The sequence below is a fragment of the Paroedura picta genome, chromosome 5, assembly GCF_049243985.1.
Source record: "Paroedura picta isolate Pp20150507F chromosome 5, Ppicta_v3.0, whole genome shotgun sequence".
Taxonomy (NCBI): domain Eukaryota; kingdom Metazoa; phylum Chordata; class Lepidosauria; order Squamata; family Gekkonidae; genus Paroedura; species Paroedura picta.
In genome coordinates this window covers 59,709,162-59,722,464 of record NC_135373.1, presented here as the reverse complement: position 1 = coordinate 59,722,464, position 13,303 = coordinate 59,709,162, and the positions used below count along the sequence as shown (strand labels likewise).

General features: G+C 45.8%; 1 long non-coding RNA gene across 6 annotated transcripts in view; it reads left to right on the top strand.

The window, feature by feature from the left end:
• LOC143837856 (uncharacterized) overlaps positions 1–13,303 on the top strand; it is a 44,876-nt gene that overhangs the window by 27,504 nt on the left and 4,069 nt on the right. For 5 of the 6 annotated variants that reach the window (XR_013231115.1, XR_013231114.1, XR_013231111.1 and 2 more), the window contains 2 exons: positions 7,941–7,978; positions 8,126–12,712. This is a non-coding gene — a long non-coding RNA (uncharacterized LOC143837856). Of the gene's footprint in view, positions 1–7,940; positions 7,979–8,125; positions 12,713–13,303 lie in introns of those variants that run through there. The other variant, XR_013231113.1, reaches the window with a different exon arrangement.

Here is a 13,303-nt window from a genome sequence, read left to right as displayed (position 1 = left end):
GGTTTGGGTTCCATTCTAGCTGTAATTCCATTCTGATTATTATCACTCTTCTTCTTCCTATGGTAGGCCAAACAGAATCTCTTTTGATATGTACATCAGGATAAGTCAATGTTAATGCATGTCATAATCTACTATGTCCCAAGCATTTCACAAAACTCTCACATTTGTGTTTTCATTTATTGAAAAGGGAAAATAAGAAGTCTTTTCTATACTCTTATAGACTTAAAATAAAAACTAACTTTGGACCATCACAGAATTTTTTGGTCTAGTAGAGTTGCCTCAGTTTATTTGCAAATGAATTTTTCTGAGCTCTGATATATCCACAAGGCAATATCTCTGTTACCATCAAATGCAATTAATAGTTCTTTCATAAAAGTTTCAGCCCTTTTGTGACAGAAGAAAAACCACATCTTCTCTGATTTTCAAAAGGCTTGATTCCATCTGTGATGTTTAACATCAAACAAGACACTGATGTTCTTTTGAATAAACTGATAGTGATGATATATTTGAAGGATACATTTGCATCAGTATTTATGGCAAAATAGTGGCAGAAAACGGTTTCAGCATCTTTCACCTATCTAACTTTGTTTACCCCTTCAGTCTGGAGAAGCAGAATATATGGCACGACAACTCAGGTGACATTAACCTATTCTAGAATTGTGCCAGTTTTCACTGTCATAGCTATCTTCATGCACATTCAAACAAAGGATAACCAGATTCAAATCCCCACTTGCCATGGAAGCTCAATCGATGACCTGGGGCCAGCCACACCCACTCAACGGAATCTACTTCACAGGGCTGTTTTGAGGATAACATGGAAGGGAGGAGACTAGTGTAAGTCACTCTGGGTCCCCATTGAGGAGAAAGGCTGCATAAAAATGAAGTAAATAAATATAGAAAAAGAAATTGAACCAAACACATCTCCCCTCCTTCTACTGCCAGATATGATGGCTGTATCCCAGGCCACAGTTTCCAAACAAGGCTACTCACAGATGAGGTAACTGCAGCTGTGGGGCAGGAATATTCCATGGATGTGCAAAAAATATTAAAAAGGAACAACTCTTCAAACCCCAAACTTCCTGCTGAAGAGTAAGGACGCTTGTTGCTCTGTGGAGGATATGGAAGACTGAGGGCATTTGAGCATCAGTTAAAGAGGACCAAAAACAAAGGGAAGGGAAAACTTGTCTGCTTAACCCCCTAATGGTTTCTAACTTTCCTAGAGGGGAGGATCAGGGTGGTGGGGGTGTGGGGGGGGGGAGAAATCTCCATTTCTTGTTCTCTTTCCAGCAATTCTTTTCAGGCTCTACTGTACAATCCCAAAGCTTTAATCTAGCATGTGTTGAGCTATTCTTACAGCTGGTAGCTACAGATTATAGCAGTTTGAGCCAACATTATTATAATGAGTTTGGGTTTGTTAATAGCTACTTAACCAGCCTCCTGTGGAGGGAAGAATCCTATCCAGGCTGCCAGGGTAATGAAACTTTGCAAAAGTTGGTTGGTCCCTTTTTTAAAAAGTCCACAAATACATCACTTCGCTTTGGTTCAGATATCAAAACAGTGCAGAGATACCAGCTTCCAGATGGAGTCTCGAGTTGACCTGGGATTTCAGCTGATCTCCAGGCTAGATCAACCCATTCTCTTGAAGGAACTGGCAGTTTCTGAATGCTTATTCTCTGGCATCACATATCCACTGAATTCTTTTCCCTTGCCAAAGCCTGCCCTCCCCATGCACCCCAAATCTCCAAGAATTTCCCAAGCTGGGTTTGGCAAGTGTAATCAAATCCATATCACATGACCAATGCACACAAAGGGGGACCAGGAATGGGCATGGTGCTCCACTCCTGCTCATGCCTGTGCACATGCTCTGCCTCCTCCTATGCCTGTTCTCCAGAATGCAAGCACGATGTATAGATGCATACAAATTGTATACACAGAAAATCCTAATTATGTTCCTAACTAAGGGCAAAGCCCGTTGTATCAAAGAATATAACGGGCGCTAGAGCTTGGCAGTGGGAAGAGGAAGAGGAGGAGTTATCCAGTCTGTAAGGGCATGGGGTTGAATGTGTGTGTTGTGTGGGAGGTTGTGGTGGCGTGGTGGCAAATGAGGGCATGGGTGTGGAGATAAGGGTGTCAAGAACCTGTGGTGTGGAATGTTCGTTGAGTGTGGGAGAGGACTGACCTTTGGGGATTTTGGCATCGTGGTTACAGATGAGCTTTCCAGAGCCACGTCCTCAGATATGTGAAGGGAAAATTAGACTGGAGACTCTTCTTAGGGGAAGATTACATGGCAACCAATTCCTCCCAGTTCATTTCTGCATCATTTCCCTTCTTGTGTGAATTAGGCCACATTCACCGAAATGCCTCTCTGTCCTAATACACATGGGGTAGTCACAGTACACAGGTGTCCACCCTGTTCCTTCTTTTCCATTTTTTCACTGTTGATAAAATGTTATGTGCCCACATGCTTCTTTCATGGTTGCTCCTTAGAAGAACAGATTTTTGTATCCTATTGCTTACTACCCAAAGAAGTCTCAAAGCGGTTTACAAACACCTTTTCCATTTGTCTCTCCACAATAGTCAACCTATGAGGTATGTGGGGTTGTGAGAGATCTGAGAGAACTGGGAATGGGCCGCAGTGATCCAGCAGGCCTCAGGTGTCTCAAAGCATTTTCCAATCGTCTTCCCTTTCTCTCCCCATAGCAGACTCCCCACGAGGGAGGTGGGGTAGCAAGCCTCACAGGGAAGCTGGCAACCCTAAGGGAAGACTCTCTGTGCACAGCAGTCTTGACCTTAGTAAGCTTTTTAATACTGTTTTTTTTTATTGCCAGGCCAATAAGTCATTCAGTTACCATGTGTCTCCAGACATTTATTTGTTCTCTATTTACAGTTTCAGGCTGTAAATATTTATTTAGATCTTCCTGCATTTTCCAGACTCACAGGACTGATGCTGGTTAGCCTGTCTTCGCCCCAGAATACAAATAGTTGCTGGTAAGGGCTGGCCATAACCTATAGGCCAGGAGGGATACACCTGCACCACTCCCTACCAACTGCAGGCAAAAATGGCTCCTTTGAAGGCTGGACTCTGAGGCATTGTACAATTTTGAAGTCCAAACCTCCAGAAATATTTCCCACCCAGGGGTAGCCAACCTCCAGGTGGGGCCTGGTGAGCTTCTTGAATTACAGCTCACCTGCAGAGTATAAAGATCAGCTCCCCAGGCAGAAAGGGCTCCTTTGGACAGGGTTGTGGTAGAGAAGAAACATTTAAGGCCTCCCACACAGGTTGTTGTTGAATTGACAGACTTGAGGCCTACTGCACAGGATTGTTGTGCAGATGAAACAGGAGACAAAAGAGCCAGTTTGTTCTGCAGAATAATGCTGTGCAGTGACCTCAAATCTGCAGAGAGTTGCAAAGAAGAAAGACACATGGCTTGGCTGTGTCTAACCTCCGGGCAGAGCAGTATTTTAAGTGAGAAGGGGCTTTTCTGTGGCCTCCTGTCAGGCAACTGTTTGGCAGAAGGAGAAAGTCCCCCCCCCCTCAAAAGGCTCCCCTGCGTTGCTCTTGGAAAGGCCTCCCTCCCCTCAGACAGGGCCTGTCAGAGGCCCCTTCGCAGCAGGCCTGAAGGGGGGGAGGGGGAGCACTCTCCAGCCTCCTGCCAGCTCTGTCAGGGTTCTGAGGCAATTTACAGTTGGACATGACAGTTAGGACAGCCTTGGGGCAAAAAGGGCTGGTGCAGCCTGGGTGGCAGCCCTACTGACCTCCAATCCCAGCGGTGGTCAGGAGCAGACTGGCAGCCAGACTGGGCTGGGTGAATGGAATTTTGGTCTGTCCTGGTGAGGGGCTAATTGGAAGGCGCTTTGCGCACCTCCCCATTGGCTGCTTGGCCCTTGAGTGACACTTGGAGGGGCGAGTTTTTATCAGAGACAGAGCCCGACCTAACTCCTCCCCAATAGCCCTTAGGGCTTTATTTAACCGCACGAGTGGTTAAAGATTATGGAGAATTGGAGCATGTACGTATATAGGTTGGAAACACCTAACTGATTATTGTGCTTACCTCCTTTAGCTGGCTGACATATCTCTATATCTATATCTCAAGTGTGGGCAGATCTGCAGATACCTAAATCTGCAGGTTGGGTCCACATTGAGAAAAGTGAGATTTTTTTTCCAAACTTGGAGGGACTCCCAGGTTTGCAGAAAAATCCCAAAACATTTTTAAAAATGCATTGTGGGGTTGTTGTTGTTAGGTGCGAAGTCGTGTCCTACCCATCAGGAAACTATGGACTGACTATAGAGAGGTGGGAGCTCCTTCTCTTTTCATCACTGTAGTTTCTGGCTCAGCTGCCCTTTCAAAACTTTCCCCCTCCTTCTAATCTGTCAGACTTCAAGAAGAAATAGCAATGGAGGTGGAGTGGACAGGATACATTGTTTCCTCTCCCCTCCAACTCCCAAACTGTTTCTTCCTGCAATCTGATGGATTAGAAGGCAGGAGAAAGTTTTGAAAGGGCAGCTGAGCAAAGCAGCTACAGAGATATAGATGAAAACAAGCTTCCTTTCACCCTTACACCCTTCTGTAGTCCATAGGTCAGCTATGCTTCTAAAACTCCCCTCTCCCTTTCTAATCAGTCAGCATGCAGTGGAAGAAGTGAAGGTAAGGAGGGGAAGGGGACAAAGAGAAATGGGGAGGGGATATTGATAGAGAGGGGCAGGAGGGAAATTATCAGAGAAGTTGAGGGGAGAGAAATATAAGAGGGAAATTGACAGAGAGAAAAGTAGGCAAGATGTTTAGACTGTTGAAATATTTTGAGAGGGGGGAAAGAATTAAATGGGGGGATGCACTCTCCCTGCAAGTTTCTTGAAGGTCCCCACTTGTAACTATATATTTAATTTTGAATTGTCCCTTTATAGGGTTTTCAAGGTATTAGAAAACCATTGCCACCTTCTGCGCAGTACTGACCAGGTTTAGCTGAAGTGTCCTTCCATTGTCTATGATAGATCATCTACCAATGTCTCTTTCTGCTATTGATGCTACCCAGTAGCTACCCTTCAAGGATTCCTCTGCTCTGTTAATGTGGTATAAAGCAGCAGGAAAAGACTCAACATGAGATGCATAAAGGAAGTCATATATCTCAGTTTGCAAGACCTCAGCAAGACTGTTAACCACAGGACATTTGGGAGGTTAATTCATAAGGTTGCCACAAATTGGGAGTGACTTGATGGCACATAACACACACACATTATTATCCCCCTTCTTATCTTAGACTCAAGGCAGCTAACAATGGAATGACCAGGTTGAAATTACACAAAATATACCAGTCCAATAAGACTAAAGCACAGATTTAACACGCACAAATCAAAAAGCATGCTATTTTTAAAATATAGGATTACATATCATAGCCAAATTAGTTGAAATAATTTATCCTCCACCAATTGCTTTCTGGAATTATATGCCTTCCTGAATATAGCAAGTAAAGGTGCCCTCTTCACCCACTTTGGTAGGTCATTTCAAAGGGCTCGGCCCTCCATAGAAAAAGCCCACAACCCAACCATAACCATGTGGCCAAGCCTTATGGAGAAGACTGTCTGAAGAACATAGCTGGCACATGGGAGTATGTCAGGAGATGCTGTTTGATAATTCTGATGTCCCATTTATACATAATGACTAACACTTTGAATTGGGTCCTAGTAGCAAATAGTTAATAGACAAAGAGCTGACAGGAAGGGAGAGGATTCTCTTCAGACTGTGGCATAGGAGGGAAGAGAGGGCAGAACCTGCTGCTAGGGGGTTAACCCGATTTCCTGACAGCTCCTTAAGAACTGTTGGCCCACTACCCCAAGAAAACTTGGGTGGATGTATGGAAAAGGAACCAGAAGGAGAATGAGCAACTGGCATATCACTGCCCTTTTTAATCCCTCCGGGAATTCTCCTGTTGAAAGGGAGAGATTGATTATTTCCCGGAGAGGGGCTCCTATTCTTATACCTGATATTTTGAAGAGCCACGATGGACATGGGTCTAGTGGGCATATGGTTGGCCTTATTGCTGGTAGCATATCTTCATCTAGTGAGAGTCGTCTGAAGTGACTCAGCGTTCTTTCCAAAGATGGCCAAGGTCCTTTAGTTCGTTTTCCCTGTCCAAAGTTGGGAGAAAGTCATGGCGGAGACTCGAGATTTTGTCTGCAAAGTGACTCACTAATGCCTCATAGCTAATGTCCAATTGGCTATTGTTTTGGCGTCCTTCATTGAGAGCAGTGAGGGATCGGACTATCCTGAATAACTGTGCTGGTCATGAGTGCACAGATACGATACAAGTCTAGTAAAAGTTGCATTTCACTGACTTCACTGCCATCTCATAGGCTCTTAACTACGTTTTATAAGATGTTCTCAATTCTTCATCACGAATCTTCCTCCAAACTCACTCTAGTCATCTTAGTTCCTGTTTCTTCCTGTGAAGCTCCTCAGTGTACTAGGGGGCCCGCTGGAGACGGGGGCGGAGAGAACATCTGGGAACTATCTCATCAATGGTGGCCAGCATTCTGTCATGCCAGTCACTGACCAATCTATCTAGAGAAGTGCTGGGAGGCATTGGGTCCCACAGAGCATTCAGGAATCCAATTAGATCCATAAGTCTCCACGGACGAGCTGAAATGTGCTCGCCGCTCAACTGAGGGGGAAGTGGCAACCTAAAACCTTATTAAACATTTATCATGTGGTATGACCATATATAGTCATGTTGACTCACCCATCCCCTCCCAAAATGGCCAACAATAGGCCTGGAGAGATGGAAAGGGTGGGCATGTATGCCTTTCTCCTTTCCAACCATATTCTGCATGAACATGCTACTTATGGGGTTTCTCAATGAGAGAAAGGCTGTGCTAGACTCTTACCACCAGCTGGCTAACCCAGTCCAAACTAGTCAGAAGAGCAGTAGTGATCTTGATACATTTGACCTCTTATGCCAAACTATGATTCTCCAGATATTAAGGGCTCATGTTAAGTGTAGTCCATGGACATGGAGCCACAGTTTGGCCTGCCCATGGGTTCACAGACTTAGATCCACCAGAGTGTTTCCCAAGGTGGAAGAACTAACATTTTCAGAATGCAGATATACTGCCTTGCCTCTATTGCTGCTGTCCAAAATGGCCCTGAAATGCTGTTCCTGTGGGATCCCCTATCTCCCAAAAGTAGGGCTGACAGTTTCCAGGTCATTATTATTATTATTATTATATTTATATTTATACCCCGCCTCCCCCCGAAGGCTCGAGGCGGCTCTTTCCAGGCTCTTTCATGGCTCTTTCCAGGTCAATTGGTCTTTAGATTTTAAAAAAAGTTCTAGAGAAAATGGCTGCTTTGGAAGGTAGACTCTATAGTATTATATCCTCACTGAGGTCTCTTCCCAAACTCTACCCTTCCAAGGTTGCATCCCTCAAATGTCCACAAATTTCACAATCCAGAGTTAGCAACCCTACCCAGGAGCAGCATTCAACATGCGGTGTGTTTATGTGTGTGTCGAGGGGGGGGGAGGAAATTCAAGTTGCAGTGAGCGGGAGAGGTGAGAAAGTCACACACCACTGGCAGAAATCCTTCTTTTCACAAAATCCCTGTTGGATCTAAGCTACAAATATTCCCATTAGAACAGCAAAATTCATGATTAATATGTAGACAAAGAAAAAGTCTTCTGCTCTATTTTTTGTTTTATTTTTATACAAATATTTAAGATAGAAACTAACATGACCCAACTCAACCAACAGCAAATAACTAGATCTTCCTATCTATGTTTACATGGATTCCACTAATCCCTTTATATTGTTGTAGCTAAATTACTTTCTGTAACCCTCAAGGTGATTGTATGACTCAGTTTAAAATTAAATGTGCTTAACTAGGGGGCAATACAGTCCTTCCTGATTAATCTTTAAAGTTCTGATGTCTTCTCTTCTCTTGTTACAGATTTCTTCGTGCTACTGAAAATTAGATTCAACAAACAGGTCATGAATGAAATTTTATGAAACTAAATTAAGTCTATAGACCATTATGACTTATGGTTTGACATTACTTAGCAACTAAACATCTGATTTCCATTTCCTCTGATAAGATCAATCCTCATAACCTTTTTTTCCCTCTTTTGGTTATAGACTTGCTTAATTCAGCTGCTAATATTTTGGCAATATAAGAGATGCAAGGAAATAGAGCCATGCCTGGCAACACAGGAAGAGAACTGGCTGAAGCATCAGTTAAATCCATTTTTAATCAATGCCTATGAAGTACTGTAGCCACATTCAGGAGAGCATGCATTGGAGCAGAAGAAACCACCATGCTGGACCACAAGCGAGGGTAGAGCTGATATGGTAGATTCCATTTCCTTCCACATACACTGCCCTGTACACAAATATGTTTATAGTGGGCTTGGATGGATTGGTGAACTACTGTGGGCTAACTATAGTCTTCTTTAGAAGTTATGCTTACATGTACAACAAGCTTACTATGTGGACATAACTGGAATGTGTGCTCCCTGTGATCCTCCTGCTATCTGAAAAAGGGAGTTTTGACTCTTACCTCAGATGCACTGGACTAGAATTTAACTATATAGTAATATATAATACTATAATAAATAAAATAAAATAAACTGTCCTCCTGATACAGAATAAGGAGTTGGTTCTTATATGCCACTTTTCTTTACCAAAAGGAGTCTCAAAGTGGCTTACCTCTCCCCACAACAGACACCCTGTGAGATAGGTAAGGCTGAGAGAGCCCTGATATTACTACTCGGTCAGAACAGCTTTATCAGCTGGTTGCATGTGGGAGAGTGCGGAATCAAATCCAACTCACCACATTAGAAGTTCATGCTCCTAACCACTACGGCAAGCTGGCTCCATGTTATATGAATACAGTCACCATGCTGTGTGAATAGTGGCGATACCTGTACTTACCATGCACATGCAGACTCAGTCTGTACGAATACAGACGCTGAAAAATCCAGTTCACATCACACTTACCAAAGCTGTACATGTATGTTAAATATGTGCATCAGCCTTGATCAATGCACCTATTGGAAGGCTCACGGGTAGGGTAGATGTGTTCCTGTTGCTGCAGTTGGTGGAGTCCCAGTATGTAGGACAGTGATTTCTGAGAGAGTCTTAGGATTTGGCAAAATGTCAAACACTATTTAGCACACTCCATGGGTTGGTGTGAGATCTGAACTAAGCTTTAGGAATATATCAGCAAATTAGCTGGCATTTATGCAAGTTTGTAACTTCTTGTGAACTTCTTTGCAAGGTTGAAGCAGTCCTCGGTTGCATCTGGCATTCAACAGAGGAAGTGGACAAACAATGTGAAATCCTAATCTGGAAGTCCATAACCACTCACAGAATACAGATTCTCATGAGCGTTTTCACTCTCCTTTTAGGGGCACTTAGAAAGGCTTGAAAAGAAAAAGTCTGTTGCCTAAATCTCTGGGGATCATATTGGAGTGCGGCATTTGCATCCACAGGAAAGCAAATTATCTTCTGGATTCCTTCCCAGAACCCTTTGCTATGTCAATAACTTTTCCTCAATTGCCTTTCACTTAAAATGAGAATGGCATGACTAAGAGGGCTGGAGGCAGACAATCGCTTTTGACAAGCCATCAGGATTTGTTGGAGCTTTCACCTCTCTGTATGCTAGATGGTTTCCCATAATCAGTGTGTTATTTTTAAAAGAAGCGTGAAAATGGCTCCAAAGAGTGTTCAGAGTGAGAGGTGTCATTCATCGCTCCAACTATGTCTCATGCGTACTTCTGTTCAGTCTGCTGCATGCTGTTCAATGGCAAGCAGATTTGAATGGCTTTCAGCATGCAAAGTCAGAAGGAATTTGTCTCTCTGCCTTTCCAGTGGGATTGATCTGGATCTGCTGAACTCCTTATATCTTTCCCTCCCATCTAGACTCATAGAGCTGCTAGGCTAGAAAGATGACAGCAATCATCTAACATTCATTCTAATACTATGATTCCAGGCCCATTAACATGCCAATGAAAATTCATTTCCAGAAAGGCTTCTATAAACCCAAGGCATCCATCCACCAAGAAAGCTGCCCATGGTAGTGTGGCATAATTCAGGGCCTAACCTGAACAAGGCTTGTTTGGTTTGCAGTATTCAGTCCTAATTCTTCCAAACCAGCATCAACTAGGAAGAGTTCAGTCTGCTGCATCTATGTCAGAAGTGATTTGCACATGCAAAAAAAACCCTACTTTCAGAGGAGGCCACCAGTGCAAAACTCTATAGTACTCTGTGGTAGGCACATCACATTTATTTCTTGCTTCTTCCTACCCTGCCCGATTCAAGGTTCTGGTTTTAACCTTTAAGGCCCTTTGCAGTCTGGCACCCACATACCTGAGGGACTGCCTATCGCCCTGTGTCCCCCGCAGAGCTTTACTCTCTGCGGGTGATAATTTACTGGTTGTTCCTGGCCCCAGGGAAGTGCACCTGGTCTCGACCAGGGCTGGGGCCTTTTCAGTCCTGGCCCCAACCTGGTGGAACGAGTTCCTGGGTGAGCTGTGGGCCCTGCAGGAGCTTTCGGCATTCTGCAGGGCCTGCAAAACAGAGCTCTTCCACCAGGTCTATGATTGAGGCCAGGGCAGCGAAGAAGATCAAGCCCCCCCCCCCAGTCAGCCAGCAATCTATCTGAGATCTCGACTCCCCCCCTTCCATCCCTCCAGGGACAGTGGCTGGGTAGGGGGTGGGGGAGTTTTTTATAGAGCCCTTATTGACATGTGGCCGCTTTCTTGTATTACGAGTGTTGTCCATTTTAATGGGGTTTTATGGGGGTTTATGAGACATTGTAACTTGCCTCAAGCCATTCTTGGGAGTGGCAGGGAATACAGAACAAACAAACAAACAAAATTAAATAAAATAAATTCACCCCCATCGACTCTTCCGATGGACCTAACAACCCTACCCAGAAATACAACTGCTTTCCAGATAATACAAAGCAGTTTTTCTGGAGAAAATGGCTGAATTGGAAGGCAGGCTCTATGGCATTATACTCTACTGATGCCCCACCCCCCAATTCCGCTGTCCCCAGATTCCACCCTCACATCTCCAGGAATTTCCCAACTCAGTCAGCAACCCTAAATGGAGCCAAATGTACTTGTCCCCAGACAAGTAAAATTACTTGGCAGGCACCAAAAGTAGGACATGACTTTTTCACAGATTGGTCACAAGGCCAGGAAAGGAGGTAAAACAGGCTTCCCACTGGCCCCCACGCCTCTCTCCGACGGCAATCATTACAGAGACGCCCAAACCACTGGCCTCAGTATGAGTTAATCAATGTTTCTAGTATTCTAAAATTCTACAATGTTTGTTATCTGTAAACTGCTCCGCAGAGTGGTAGGAATAAAGCCCTAAGGGCTCTGAGGGTGGAGAAAGGGGCGGGGGCCTGTCTATGATAAAAACTCGGAGGGCCCAATTGGGGCCTCGAAGTGTCACTCTGGGGCCAAGCTGTCACTCAGGAGCCGCGCACAGTGCGGCTCCTGACTAGTCATTTGCCCCATCGTTGACTGGAGGCTGAGGAAGCCAGAAGACACTTCACTGATGGGGAAGGAGCAGGGCCGCCATGTCGAAGACACAGCGGCCCTGCTCCTTTCCTGCTGCCCAAACTGCTACCTGCTCCAGAGATGGCCAAAAGGCACCCCTTGCCAATGACCTGCCACCTTCCCCCTACGCCGCCGTTACTGGCCTCCCAGTGGCTACCACAGGCACCCGCCTGCCATGGCCAGCCTGCTGGAGGTGGCAGGGGTTCGAGGTGGCGGCCAGGGGTGCAGTCCGCCCCTTCCGAGCCATCCACCATCCCTGGAGCCAGCCCAGGCCCAGGAGCCTTCACCCCTGACAAAGGGACCGCCCCATCATGACACTGATGCACCGGACCTGTCCCTTGGCCTCAACAGAGCCTGCCAACACCCTCCAAGCCACCTGCCTGTGCTGACGATCTGGAGGAGCCCTGCCCACTGATGGCCTACCCTTCCATTTGTCCCTGGGGGGGCTCCGCACCCCGCCGCCATTGCTCCCCCACACACACAAACATCGCTCTTCCCCCAGCCACCCGCCTAACTCGCGACTGTGAACCGCCGCTGCTTCCCCACCCCCATTCTCTGCCCCACCCACACTGCTGCCCACCCAGTGCACACTTCCGCTAGCCACCCACCCACATCGCCCACACTATCCATCGCTGCATCCCCCACCCCCACCCCCACGCACCCACCCCTATCGACCGCACGCTCTTCCCCCCTCCCCCTCCCAATTATCCCCCCTTGCAACTCCCCCCACCTCCCCGCGGACCCTTCACACACCTTCCCCTGCCCCTCCCATCCCATTCCACTGACCTCCCTGAGTACTTTGCTTCCTTTCTTCTTTCTGCTTCCCATCCTTACAGCCTTCGTCTGTTTCTCTCTCTCCTTCTTGCCTCTCTATCTCTCCCTCTTCCTGTCCCTCTCACTTCCTCTCTTTCGGCCTCATCTTCCTGCTTCCCTTCCTTACAGCCTTCGTCTGTTTCTCTCTCTCCTTCCTGCCTCTCTATCTCTCCCTCTTCCTGTCCCTCACACTTCCTCTCTTTCGGCCTCTCTATCTTTCTGGCTTTCTTTTGGACTCCCTTCCTTTCTCTCTCCCTTCTATCCATCCCTTCACCCACCCCTTGCCCTCCTTTTTCCCTCCCATCCCTCCTTCCCTCTTCTACCTTACTTTGGCCATGTCATGAGAAGGAAGGACTCCCGGGAGAAGAGCCTAATGCTGGGAGCGATTGAGGGCAAAAAAGAAGGGGACGACAGAGAATGAGGTGGCTGGATGGAGTCACATTCTCCCTCCCAATCCCCTAGCGCCCGCTGTATTTCTCCTACAGCGGGCTTAATTTCTAGTTATCATTATTTTGTTGTTATTGTTACTGTTGTTACCTCATTACTATAAACTGAGTTAAATGTATTGTTCCCGTTTCATGTAAACCGCTCTGAGAGTTTGGGGTGGGCAGTATATTAAATAAATAAATAAATAAATAAATAAATAAATAAATAAATAAATAAATAATTTAAGTTTTCACCTACTGCTTCAGTGACTCCATCCAGCCACCTCATTCTCTGTCGTCCCCTTCTTTTTTGCCCTCAATCGCTCCCAGCATTAGGCTCTTCTCCCGGGAATCCTTCCTTCTCATGACATGGCCAAAGTATTTCAATTTCATCTTCAGGATCTGGCCTTCTAAAGACCATTCAGGGCTGATCTCCTCTAGGACTGACCAGTTTGTTTACCTTGCAGTCCAAGGGACTCGCAAGAGTCTTCTCCAGCACTAGAGTT